Genomic DNA, 13,604 nt, shown 5'->3' on the forward strand with positions numbered 1-13,604 from the left:
TTCCGTCTCGTTGCATTATTTTCTTTTGGGGAGGAGAGGGAGTGAGGGCTCTGTCCCCGCCTTTCTGGCTGGGGCACCGATCAGGCTGCCCCGCTGTGTCTGGGCCTGCGAGCCCCTTAGAAGGCGTCCTTAGGGGTCGCTCCCTCACTCCGATGCTCCGCGCGTTCAGCCCCGCGGGGCGTCTCCATCCTCACACCCATGCGCGTTTATTCCACCCGCCGTGCGCCTTCCTCTCTTCCATCACGCTGACCTCCAGCCCCGCAGCCCGCTTTCTCCGCCGTCGGGCCAGCCGCTTGTTTCCAGAACTTCTCTGCCCCGGGAAGAGTTCTTGGGCAAAGCGTGCAAGCGAGGGCGGGAAGCCGCGGCCCACGATCCGCTGGCGGAGAGGAGGCTTCAGAGTCGCTGGCGCGTGGCCTCGGTGAAAAGCAACCCAGTGTTTGAGATTCCATGGGCAATGACTACGCTGGCCGAGCCCCGCCCTGCCCCTTGCCAGGAGTGCAGGAAGCCTGGGCCGTGGGTGCGCGCGTTGTCTCTCAAACGCTGCTGAATGTCCTTTCTCCTATTCTTCTTTGACGTGGGAAAGGGAACTTGAGATAGGTGCAGCCCAGGAGACCTGGGAGCTGGCAGGGAGGGTCTTCTCCTCTTGCACATAAAACCTTTTGCAGAGGTCCCTCAGACACAAGGCCAGGCCCCTCATACCTATGTCTAAGCATAGATGAGAGGAGGCTAACCGACCCCTCTTGGCTAAAATGGGTCATGCTGATTCCCGGCCAGCTTAGATTTATGGGGACATCCAGTGATGGAATTGTCCTGGCTCTCTCTGACAGCATGCAACCCAGAATGAGGCCCCGTTGTTTTAAACACTCCTTTTAATCACCAAAACAGTCAGCTCTTCATAGCATCCTCTTCTCGAGCAGCCCCAGGGTTCCTGGGGTGGGGATATGTTCTCCACTGTCCCCAGCAACAAGGCTGACTTGTTGGACGACAGCTTCGTTCCTGGGGGGCTGGGGCTGCAGGGTGTAGACAGCAGTCTCTACCCTCCTGATTCTCAGCTCATCTCAGGGGCCCAATGACGACCACATGCTGATGGGTCCATTCTGCAATGTCCAAATGCTGAACACCTCCCCTGAAATCTTACTGAGCCCAGGACACTTTGAATCAAAATCCAAGCATCGGCCAGGCACAGTGGCTCACACCTGTAATCCCAGCACTTTGGGAGGCTGAGGTAGGAGGATCACTTGAGCCCAGGAGTTCAAGACCAGCCTGGGCAACAATAGGGAGACTCTTGTCTCTACAAAAAATAAAAAATTAGCTTGGCATGGTGGTGCATGCCACCAGCATTTTACCAGCTACTCGGGAGGTGAGCCCAGAGGTCAAGGCTGCAGTGAGCTGTGATTGTGCCACTGCACTCCAGCCTGGACCACAGAGCAAGACCCTGTCTCTACAAAGAAAACAAATCCAAACATCTTCTAATTTGAACTGACTGCCCTCACTCCCTCTGCCCCCACACTGCCTCTGACTTTACCTTCCTCCTCCTTTACGACCTCCTGAGAGTCAGCATGTCACCACTCAATGCATCACAAAGGGCACAGGCCCGTGCACTCACTTTCCCACGACACTGATGTCAGGGCGGGATGGGGGAGAAGGTAGTATCTTTTCCTCACCCATTGCAAGGCGCATGGATGAACCTTGCATGTATGGCCCCAATCACAAAGACAGGTTAACAAGATAAAGCATGACACACATCTATTTAACAAAAGGTTTTATGTGACAAGTGAGCCTTCAGAAACAAAAACCCAAAGAAACAGGCAAATCTGTCTATTTTTTATGCTTGGGTTTGATGAAGAATGAACAGTCATGTAAAAATATGCTTAGACAAAAAGCAGGTGCAACTTAATGGTAATAAACTGGGGGCAACTTGCCAAGGCCTGTTTGTTCAGATTCCTCTTGGCCTCTGGAATGAGGATCCTATGACCCGCTTTTGGGGGAGGTAGGTCAGAGAATTCTCTTATGGCTTCCTTCAAGGCAGAAAAGCAGGAGACGGTCAGAGAGACACAATTTCCTTCAGCTTGAGATACTCAGCATGCCAAGGTGCCGTAATTTGGGGTATTGCATTCTGAGCCCCATCACTGACATCTCACAAAACTGTAGTACAATACGACGACCATTAAGACTGGTACAGTCAAGACAGAGAACATTTCCATCTCAAGGAAACCCTTATGCTGCCCAAAAAGGCATAAAAATAACCACACCCACTTTCCTCCCACAGTAACACTCCTTAACCCTGGCACCCAACAATTTGTTCTGCACTAATATAACTTTGTCATTTTAGGAACGTTCTATAAATGGAATAATCCTATATGTGGTATCTTTTGCCTGGCATCTCTGGAAATTCATGAAGACTGCTGTATGTGTCAATAGTTCATTCCTTTTTATTGCTGCAGAATATTCCATGTTATGGATGCACCACTGTTTGTTTAACCACTTATCCATTGAAGGACATTTGGGTCATTCCCAGTTTTGGGCAATTACAAATAAAGCTGCTATAATCATTCATGTACACAGGTTGCTGTGTGACTGTAAGTCTTTATTACTCTAGGATAAATGCCCAAGAATGCAATGGCTGCATCGTGTTGTCATTTCATTGGCCAGCTTTATATCCTCGTGGGTGAAATATCCATTCATGTCTTTTGCCCATTTTCTAACCAGATGGTTTGTTTACTTAAATGTTGAGGATAAAGAGTTCTGTGTATATTCTGGAGACAAGCCATTTGCCATATATGTGGTTTTCAAATATGTTCTCCCACTTTTGGGCTTGTCTTTTCTTCCTCCTAACAGAGCCTTTTGTCTTTTTTGAGGCAGCATTTCAGTCTGTTGCCCAGGCTGGAGTGCAGTGGCACAACCACGGCTCATTGCAGTCTTGAACTCCTGGGCTCAAGAAATCGTCCCACCTCAGGCTCCTGAGTAGCTGAAACTAAAGGTGTATGCCATCACATCTGGCTAATTTACTTTTTTTTTTTTTCTTTTTTTTTTTAGAGATGGGGTCTCACTATGTTGCCCAGGCTGGTCTCAAACTCCTGGGCTCAAGAGATTTTCCCGCCTCAGCCTCCCAAAGTGCTGGGATTACAGGCGTGAGCCACCTCACCTTAACAGGGTCTTTCAAAGAGCAAAAGTTGTTAAAAAAAGTTTTAAGCTGTGATAAAATACACGTAACATTTATCATTCAACCATTTTCAAGTGTACAGTTCTTTTTTTTTTTTTTGAGACAGAGTCTTGCTCTGTTGCCCAGGCTGGAGTGCAGTGGCACAATCTCGGCTCACTGCAACCTCCGCCTCCTGGGTTCAAGCAGTTCTCTTGCCTCAGCCTCCCAAGTAGCTGTCACTACAGGCATGTGCCACCAAACCCAGCTAATTTTTTGTATTTTTGGTAGAGACAGGGTTTCACCATGTTGGCCAGGTTGTTCTCAAACTCCTGACCTCAGGTGATCCGCCTGCCTCGGCCTCCCAAAATGCTGGGATTACAGGCATGAGCCACCGTGCCCAGCCAAGTGTACAGTTCTGTATTGTTAATTATATTCACATGTGGTGCAACCATCATCATCGTCCATCTCCAGAACTCTTCATCTTGCAAAACTGAAACTCTGTCCTCATTAAAACCCATTCTCCCTCCTCCCAGGCCCTGGTAGCCCCTATTCTACTTTCTGTCGTTATGAACTTGACTTCCTTTGATACCTCACGTAAGTAGAATGCTGTGGCATTTGCCTTCTGTGACCAGCTTATCTCACTTAGCATAGTATCTTCCAGGTTCCATGGTGGTTTTGCTTGATTGCAAGACTAGGCTGTGCAGTGCCAACATTCAGACTGATCAGGAGTTCCCAAATAGTTCTCAGGGCTGTTTTATTGCTCACAGGTCTCACTCATATTGGGGGAGTCAGAAAATCACAGTGGATAAGGGGGAAGGACAAAATGTGTTTGAACCAGAGCAAGAACTGTAGGAATGAGCATGAGTCGCCATAGGAGTTGCTGGACCGTCCACTCAGAGAGTTATGTGTGAAATAAGCATGGCCTGAATCTGAAACCCCTCAAGGACCAGAACACTGGACACATAGTATGGATTAGGTCTGTGTCTCTTCTCCCAAGTAACTTTCCAATAAGGACAACTACAACATAGCCCGGGCATCAACCAACCAAAATGATGGTGAATAATAACAATTAACACTAACAACAGGGCTTAACACCATTTATAGTGCCTGTTATGCTTTAGGCATTACTGCAGGGAAATTACTCATATTATCCTAATATATCAAAACTATACAAGGGAAAAGCTCTCTTAAATGGCGTTTCTCCTCTGCTCTCACACCACAGCAACAATCAACACAGAAGAAGATTCTGTGGCCAAACCTGTGAGGTTTCTCCCCATCACCAAGCAGCAGACACCAGCTGGGTGTCCTCAGTCCAATTCCAACACTGTCTACCTGGAGATAGTGTCAGACCCCACAGGATTGGGGCTCACTTCCCAAGACTGCCCCCCACACAGGCACCAGTCAAAAGTCCAGGCCTCTGGAACATCTGACCAACTGGCTTTAAGTTGGGGTTCCCACAAACCCCTGTTTGGGTTCCATTAATATGCTACAGCGGCTCACAGAACTCAGTGACACACTTACTTATGTTTACTGCTTTATTAAGAAGGATGTTACAAAGGATACAGACACATAGGGCAAAGTATGAAGGAAGGAAGAGGCGTGGAACCACCCTGCCCTCCCTGGGCATACCGTTTCCCAGGAACTTCCACATGTTCAGCTATCCGGAAGCTCTCTGAACCCAGTCCTTTTGGATTATGGAAGCTTTGTTACATAGGCATGATTGATTAAACCATTGGCCATTGGTGAACAACTTGACCTTCAGCCCCTATCCCTTCCCTGGAGATTGGGTGTGGGGCTGAAAGTCCCAACTCTCTACTCCTGCCCTTGTCTTTCCAGGGACCAGCCCCACCCTGGAACCTATCAGACAAAAGGCATTCTAAAGAAAACACTTTGGCGATCCCAAGGATTTTATGAGTTATGAGCCAATAACTGTGGGTGAAAATCTATCTATCTATCTATCTATCTATCTATCTATCTATCTATCTATATAAAATCACAACAACTTAGTATCTAGGAAACAGAAAGCTATGGCAATAAAAGGCAAAATTGATAACTGGTACATTGGTAATCATAGTAGAAGATTTTAATATATTGTGTTTAGAAATCAATAGGTCAGATATATAAAAATCAATCAATTTCTGTAACTATTGATGGCATCATTGGAAACATTTATGTGATAGACAGGAAGATAGGTAGATAGTACTTTGAAACCAGCAAATGAAGGATTCATATTACTTTCAGATATCCAGAGGCCAGCCACATAAATGACCCAGGCATTGGGTCAAAATCCTCTCAAAATGGAGATCATACAGCCCACATTTCCTGGCCACTGTGAAATGACATTAGTCACTGTCAATCAAAGAATAAACAGCAAGTTATAGCTAGCCACTTGGACATTTTAGAAAACATCCTAAATAATTTCTCTATTAAATGGGAAAACCAAACTAATAATTAATTTTAAAGAGGTATCCTAAGGAGGAAGGAAGGAGGCTGGCAGCAAAGGACATTCCTTTATTTCCCCAGCTCTAGGAATTCTTAGTTCAATGTTGGGAAAATAATTTATTCTGGTCATAACAGGTTTCCTTTGGTAATATGAAAATGAGATTACTACAGAACATAGAACATTAAGTTAAAAATTCAAGTTTTTAAAATCATACCATGCAAATTTTTACTACCATATGGTATAGAAACAGATAGCATTCAAAATGCAAATAATTGGCCTATCTCCTGAGACTCTGCATTCTGTATCCAAAGGTTGATGTGTCTTCAACACAGATGTCCTCATGCTCACCTGCAGATAAGGATACTGGTACCTTGGGCAACTGGGCTAAGAGATAAGATAGGTAGATAGATATACACAGATATAAATATATGATAGAGATATAAAGATACAGACAGAGGCAGATATAGAAATGATAGATGATATAGAGATCTAGAAGATAGAGAAGATAAATAGATGATATAGGTAGAGATAGAGACAAAGATATATTGAAAAATAGATAATAGAGCTATAGAAGATAGATATCTACAGATATAGATAAATGGATTGATAGAGATAGAAGATAGACACAGATAGGTAGCTAGATATGCTAGATAGAGATATGGATGGAAGGATATAAATACTACAGATAGAAGAGATAGGTATAGAGATAGAAGATAGAGACAGAGTTAGATGATAGGTAGATGTAATAGAATAGATAGACATGATAGATATACAGAGATACAGAAGATAGAGATGTAGAGATAGATATACAAAGATAGATAGTTAGATAGATGCATACATTTAAGGCAACTGCATAATTTAGAGTATGTTCTCTGCCCATAACATAATTAAATTGAAAACCAGTAACCAGTTAAATATATCTGAAAAATCTCCAAGTGTTTGACATAAACAATACACTTCCAAGTAATCCATGAGTCAGAGAAGAAATGACAAAGGAGACCAAATGAGAATGAAAAAAAACTATGTCAAAATTTGTGGGATATAAAAATGAATCAAACAGGAATTCAGCTGAGGAATACAATGAGTGGACTGAAAAGTTCACTAGAGGAATTCAAGAGTAGACTTGATCAAATAGAAAAATCAGCAAACTCAAAGACAGGTCATTTAAAATTATCCAGTTAGAGGAGCAAAAAAATAATAATAAAAAGGAATAAAGAAAGCCTAAGGGAATCCTAGAACAGAGAGAGAAAGGGGCAGAATGCCTATTTAAAGAAATAATGCCCTAAAAACCAAAAAAGAAATAATGCCTTAAAACTCCCCAAATCTGGGGAGGCAAATGAACATCTAGATTTGTGAAGTCTAAACGGCCCCCAATATGATAAACCAAAGAAGTCTACACTAAGACACATTATAATCAGATTGCCAAAGTCAAAGACAAAAAGAGAATTTTGAAAGCAGCATGAGGAAAGTGACATACATGCGAGCTCCAATCAGATTACTGGGGGACTTCTCAGCAGAAACCTTGCAGGCTGAAAGAGAGTGGGATAGTATTTTCAAAGTGCTGAAGGAAAAAAAACTGCTAACCAAGAATTTTACTCCTAGCAAAGCTTTCATTTGAAAATAAAGGCAAGATGAAGACTTTCCCAGACAAACAAAAGCTGAGGGAGTTCATCACCACTAGACCTTCTTTACAAGAAATGCTAAATGGCATTTTCCCACCTAACAGCTGAGCAAACATGAACAGAACTAAAGGAAGAAACAATAACACAATAATAGTAAGAGATTTCAATACCCCACTTTCAATAATGAATAGAACAACCAGAAGATCAATAAGCAAACAGAAAACTTGAACAACATTATACATCAATTAGATCTAAAAGACACATACAAATATTCTACCTAACAACAGCAGAAGACGCATTCTTCTCAAGCACATAGGGAACATTCTCAAGATAAACCACGTTGGGCCACAAAACAAGTATTAATAAATTTAGGAAGATTGGAATCGCCTCATAAACATACACACACCTGACAACAGAGTCTCAAAATCCATGAGGCAAAAGCTATCAGAACTAAAGGGAAAAATGGACAATTCAACAATAATGGTTAATGATTCCAATAGCACTTCCTCAATAATGAACAAAATAACTAGAAAAAATGACCAAGAATATAGAAGACTTACAAAACACTATCAGCCAATTGGGCAAAACTGACATCCATAAATGTTCTGTGTTTTCTTTTTTTTTTTGAGACGGAGTTTCGCTCTTGTTGCCCAGGCTGGAGTGCAACGGCATGATCTTGGCTCACTGCAACAACCGCCTCCCAGGTTCAAGCAATTCTCTTGCCTCAGCCTCCCTAGTAGCTGGGATTACAGGCACGCACCACCATGACTGGCTAATTTTTTGTATTTAGTGGAGATGGGATTTCACTATGTTGGTCAGGCTGGTCTCGAACTCCTGGGCTCAGGCAATCTGCCTGCCTTGGCCTCCCAAAGTGCTGGAATTACAGGTGTGAGACATTATGCCTGGCCACAACTGTGTGTTCTAAGATTCTAGATTTGTCTATTTGGCAACCTGTCATCACAGTGCCAACTGTATTCACTATATATTTTTATTTTCTATATTCCTGTTGCTCTGAACATGTGGCCTAGATGGCAGGGGAGAGACAGCCTCCTCCTCCCAGGGCAGGCCATTTCTCAGAGACAGCCAGAGGGCTTGCCCAGAACCACACCTTTAACCTCCAGACCAACCAATCCAGAGCCCAGATCCCAACAATCTCCTTATCAAACCCTCAGCACAAGCCAATATGCCTAAATTAACCCAGGGCCAGGCACCTGGCAGCTAGGGACGGTCTCTGTGCCCAAAGCCCACCAGAATTATAGAGTCACCAGTCCTAAGTGTTACCCTGTCCTGCCTTGTCTTTCCCACAGAAATCCCATCAAAGGTTCTGGCCCAGGCTTGCCCCTGCTCCTTTATACCCCCTGGCTGACCCTGGTGTTTCCTCGTGTGGCCCTGGTGTCCTGGCATGCTCCTTCTCTTGGGAAAAGTAAGTGATAAATTCTTCTTTCTTTTTTTTTTTTTTTTCTCTTTTTGAGATGGAGTCTCGCTCTTTCACCTAGGCTGGAGTGCATGGTGTGATCTTGGCTCACTGCAACCTCTGCCTTCCAGGTTCAAGTGATTCTCCTGCCTCCTGAGTAGCTGAGATTATAGGTGTGTGCCACCACCCCAGACTAATTTTTGTATTTTTAGTAGAGACAGGGTTTCAACATGTTAGCCAGGCTGGTCTCAAACTCCTGACCTCAAGTGATCTGCCTGCCTTGGCCTCCCAAAGTGCTGGGATTACAGATGTGAGCCACAATGCCCAGCCATAAATTCTTCTTTCAATAACATTAGGCTCTCCATGTTGTCATTCAGTCATCTCCATAAATTAAACTCTCATGGGTATAGTCATGGACAGAACAGAACCCTCCAATGGATAACAGCAGAATGAATGTTCTTCCCAATGCATGTGGAGCCTTCTCAGGATTGGCAATCCACTAGGCTGTAAAACCGGTCTCAGCTGACACCACACAAAGAACATTTTCTGACCAAAATGGAGTTTAATTAAAGTCAACAATAGAAGGAAACTTGGAAAATTTACAAATATTTGAAAATTAAACAAGGCACTTTAAAATAAACTGTGTGTCAAAGAAGAAATCTCAAACACAATTAGGAAGTATTTTGGCCAAATGAAAATGAAAATGGCATACTGAAAGTCATGGGATGCAGCTCAAGTAGTGCCTAAAGGGAAATGTATAGCCATAAATTCCTGCATTAGAAAAGAAGAGGCTGGGCGGCTTACGCCTGTAAGCCCAGCACTTTGGGAGGCCAAGGCGGGTGGATAAGTTGAGGTCAGGGGTTTGAGACCAGCCTAGCCAACGTGCTGAAAACCCGTCTCTACTAAAAATACAAAAATTAGCTGGGTATGGTGGCAGGCACCTGTAATCCCAGCTGAGGCAGAAGAATTGCTTGAACCTGGGAGGCAGAGGTTGCAGTGAGCAGAGATCATGCCATTGCACTACAGCCTGGGTGACAAGAGCAAAACTCCATCTCAAAAAAAAAAAAAAAAAAGAAAAAGAAAAGAAGAAAGGGTTGGGTGTTGGCTCATGCCTGTAATCCCAACACTGTGGGAGGCCGAGGCAGTTGGATCACCTGAGATCAGGAGTTCAAGACCAGCCTGGCCAACATGGCGAAACCCCATCTCTACTAAAAATACAAAAATTAGCTGGGTGTGGTGGTGCACACCTGTAATCCCAGCTACTCAGGAGGCTGAGGCAGGAGACTCCCTTGAACCCAGGAGGCAGAGGTTGCAGTGAGCCCAGATTGCGCCACTGCACTCCAACCTGGGCGACAAGAGTGAGACTCCACCTCAAAAATAAATAAATAGAAAAGAAGAAAGATCAGAAATCAATAACCTAAGCTTCTTTTTTTTTGAGATGGAGTCTCCCTCTGTTGCCAGGCTGGAGTGCAGTGGCGTGATCTCTCGGCTCACTGCAATCTCTGCCTCCCAGGTTCAAGTGATTCCCCTGCCTCAGCCTCCCGAGTAGCTGGGATTACAGGCACGCGCCACCACGCCTGGCTAATTTTTTGTATTTTAGTAGAGACCAGGTTTCACCATATTGGCTAGGATGGTCTCAATCTCCTGACCTCGTGATCCACTTGCCTGGGCCTCCCAAAGTGCTGGGATTACAGGCATGACCCACCGTGCCTGGCCTAAGCTTCAATTTTAAGAAAGCAGAAAAAGGCTGGGTGCAGTGGTTCATGTCTTCAATCCCAGTGCTTTGGGAGGCTGAGGTGGGAGGATTGCTTAAGCCTAGCAGATACAAGTTGCAGTGAGCTTTGATCATGCTACTAGACTCCAGCCTGGGCAAAAGAAAGAGACCCTGTATCCCCCTCCCCCCCCCCCAAAAAAAAAAAAGAGGCTGGGCACAGTGGCTCACACCTGTAATGCCAACATTTTGGGGAGGCCGAGGAGGGAGGATTACTGGAGTCCACGAGTTTGGGACCAGCCTGGGCAACACAGGGAGACCCTGTCTCTACAAAAAAATTTAAAAATTAGCTGGGCATGGTGGTGTGCACTGGTAGTCCTAGCTACTTAGGAGGCTGAGGTGGGAAGGCTGCTTGAGCCCGCTGCAGATTGAGACTTGCAGTGGCCGCAGACTGAGAGACTGAGACTTGCAGTGAGCTGAGATCATGCCACTGCACTCCAGCCTGGGCTACAGAATGAGATGCTATCTCAAAAAAAAAAGAGGAGCAAACTAAACTCAAAGCATGAAAAATAAAGAAAACAATAAAGAGGAAGGTGAAAATTATTGAAATAAAAAACAGAAACATAATACAGAAAATTAAATGCAATAAAAAGTTGTGGCCGTGTGCGGTGGCTCACGCCTGTAATCCCAGCACTTTGGGAGGCCGAGGTGGGTGGATCACGAGATCAGGAATTCGAGGCCAGCCTGGCAATATGGAAATCCTGTCTCTACTAAAAATGCAAAAATTAGCCAGGCATGGTGGCACATGCCTGTAGTCCCAGCTACTTGAGAGGCCGAGGAAGAAGAATTGCTTGAACCTGGGAGGCGGAGGTTGCAGAGAGCTGAGATTGTGGCACTGCACTCCAGCCTGGGCAACAGAGGAAGACTCTGTTTCAAAAAAAAAAAAAAAAAAAATCAATTTGTGACCAAACGTTAGTTTTACTGACCAAGAGAAAATAAGCAAATATCTAGAAAGACAAAAGTTACCAAAACTGACATAACAAATGAACTATCTGACCAGTCCCATAACAAGTAAAGCAATTGAGCTAGTAATTTAAAATCCACTACAAGGGAAAGGCTGGGATCACACGGCTTCACTGGAGATTACAGAACATTAAATAAAGGGAGAAAGCGACCCTCCCAAAGTCTTTCAGGACAGTGGGGGAGGGCGCTTCCTAACTCAGGAGTCCAGCATCACCCTGGTACCAAAGCCACACAAACACACCACGAAAACATTATGGACCACAGCCCAGCGGGTGGCTCAGGCCTGTAGTCCCAGCAACCAGGGAGGCAGGCGGGAGGATCGTTTGAGGCTGGGGGTTCGAGACCTCTGGGAAACATAGTGAGACCCCGTCCTTTTAGAAAACTGCAGAGCAATATCCCTCACGAGTGCAGGTGTAAAAATCTTGAAGTATTAGTGAACTGCATAGAGCAAGACAGTAAAAGGACCAAGTGGGATTTACCCTGGGAACCTAAGACTGGTTCAGTGGTGGAAAAGCAGGTAATGAAATATGCTATATTAGGAGACTAGAAATAGGCCAGAGGCATGTTTATGAGGAATGAAAATGTTCTAAAACTGAATCATGATGACGGTGGACTTAGTAAAAATCATTTTAATGGTACACTTGAAATAGCTGAATTTTACTGTGTGAAAACTATACCACAATTAAGTTGTTACAAAAAGTCACGGTGGTCGGGAGAGGTGACTCCGGGCTGGGGAGGGCAGGGTAGGGCAGGGAAAGCACAGGGATCTGGGGCACGGCGGGGACAGAGCTCCACACCAGCACCAGGAGGCCTTCCTCCAGATGGCAGGGTTGCCCAAGCGAACACAGGGCGCCTGGGAAGGGACAGGACATGGGAGGCGTGGAAACAAACAGGGTGTGCGGGGCTTCTTTGGGTGCCTGGAGTGCACGGGGCTGGGTGTGGGGTGACCAGAGGCTCTGGGCACTGCTAACATGGGAGGCACTGGGCTCCGTGGCCACCCAGGGCATAAGGGGATCTAGGGTGCGTGGGTGACCCATGGGCCCTGGGGGGTCTGAGCTCACTGGGAGGCTACAGGTGTGGGAGGGCGGCATTGGGCACACAGGGGGCATGTGGTGGGCAAGGGTGAGATGGGGAGGGTGCAGCATGCAAGATGGGCACTGGGGTGCAGGGGGCTCAAGGGCACGGGGGGGCACCAGGACGGTTGGGTGCTGCACAGGTGGTGCTGGGCACCCTGCACGCAGCCCACGGCATGACAATGTCCCGCAGCTCTCGGGACATCATGGGCACTCTGAGGGTGGCCAGCTACTGTCAGGTGGGCACAGCAGGTGTGGAGGAGAACATGCAATGGGAGCCTGCACAACGACCCTGTCTTTGGACCATGCTTGACGGTGCATTGGCGATGTACTGTGCAGACCCCCAGACCTGGTCCCATTGCAGAGGGCCTAATCTCATTCATGAGGGCACCACCTTCGTGAACTAATTACATCCCCAAAGCCCCATCTCCTCATAACACGAACTTGCGGTGAGGATTTCAACATATGAATTTGGGGGAACCTAAATATTTGGTCAACTGCAAGTTGCACACAGTGGGGCTCCGTGACAGTACAGGACACAGTTGTTCAGGCCATTCACTGTCACCCCCTCTGAGAGACCGGCTCCCTGCTCAGGGTCCTGCATGTTCCCGTCATCTCTCCACTGCCTGGAAGCATGGGTGACACCCACAGGGCCCCAGCACTCAGCAGGGGGACATCCGGAAAGATGAGTCATGAAGTCTGCCCTTCTCTTATGGAGTGTGCAGCTTTATTTTAAAGCTATGGCCAGAACTATCCTGGGTGCACACCTGTGGTCTCACCCACAAGGCTGCCCCTGGCTGTTACCACCAGCCAGATGGGCTCTCCGCTCTTTGCTCAGGTGTATGGTCCTTATGTGGAGCTGCTGAAGGGATTGTTTTTTGAGATAACCTGGTAAATGTTTCGTGTTCCACTGTGCTTCATTACAGTCTCCTGAGTATCATTTATTTAGTCATTCTCCCATTCTTGTCTTTTTTTTTGGTAGGGGGATAGGTGGCATTACCTAATACCATGTTGAACAAGATCAGCAATTCTGAGGTGGCGGGGGCTGCCTCACTCCAGGAGGCACAAATGCAGCAGCTGGAGTCTTCAATTGGAGGGAAGCCCTGGACACAGCCGCTTGGAAACAGGCTATGGCAATACTCACCCCACCAGGCCTGGTGGCTCAGCCTGAAATCC

The sequence above is a fragment of the Gorilla gorilla genome, chromosome 1 (genome assembly GCF_029281585.2).
Source record: "Gorilla gorilla gorilla isolate KB3781 chromosome 1, NHGRI_mGorGor1-v2.1_pri, whole genome shotgun sequence".
In the NCBI taxonomy this organism is placed as follows: Eukaryota; Metazoa; Chordata; class Mammalia; order Primates; family Hominidae; genus Gorilla; species Gorilla gorilla.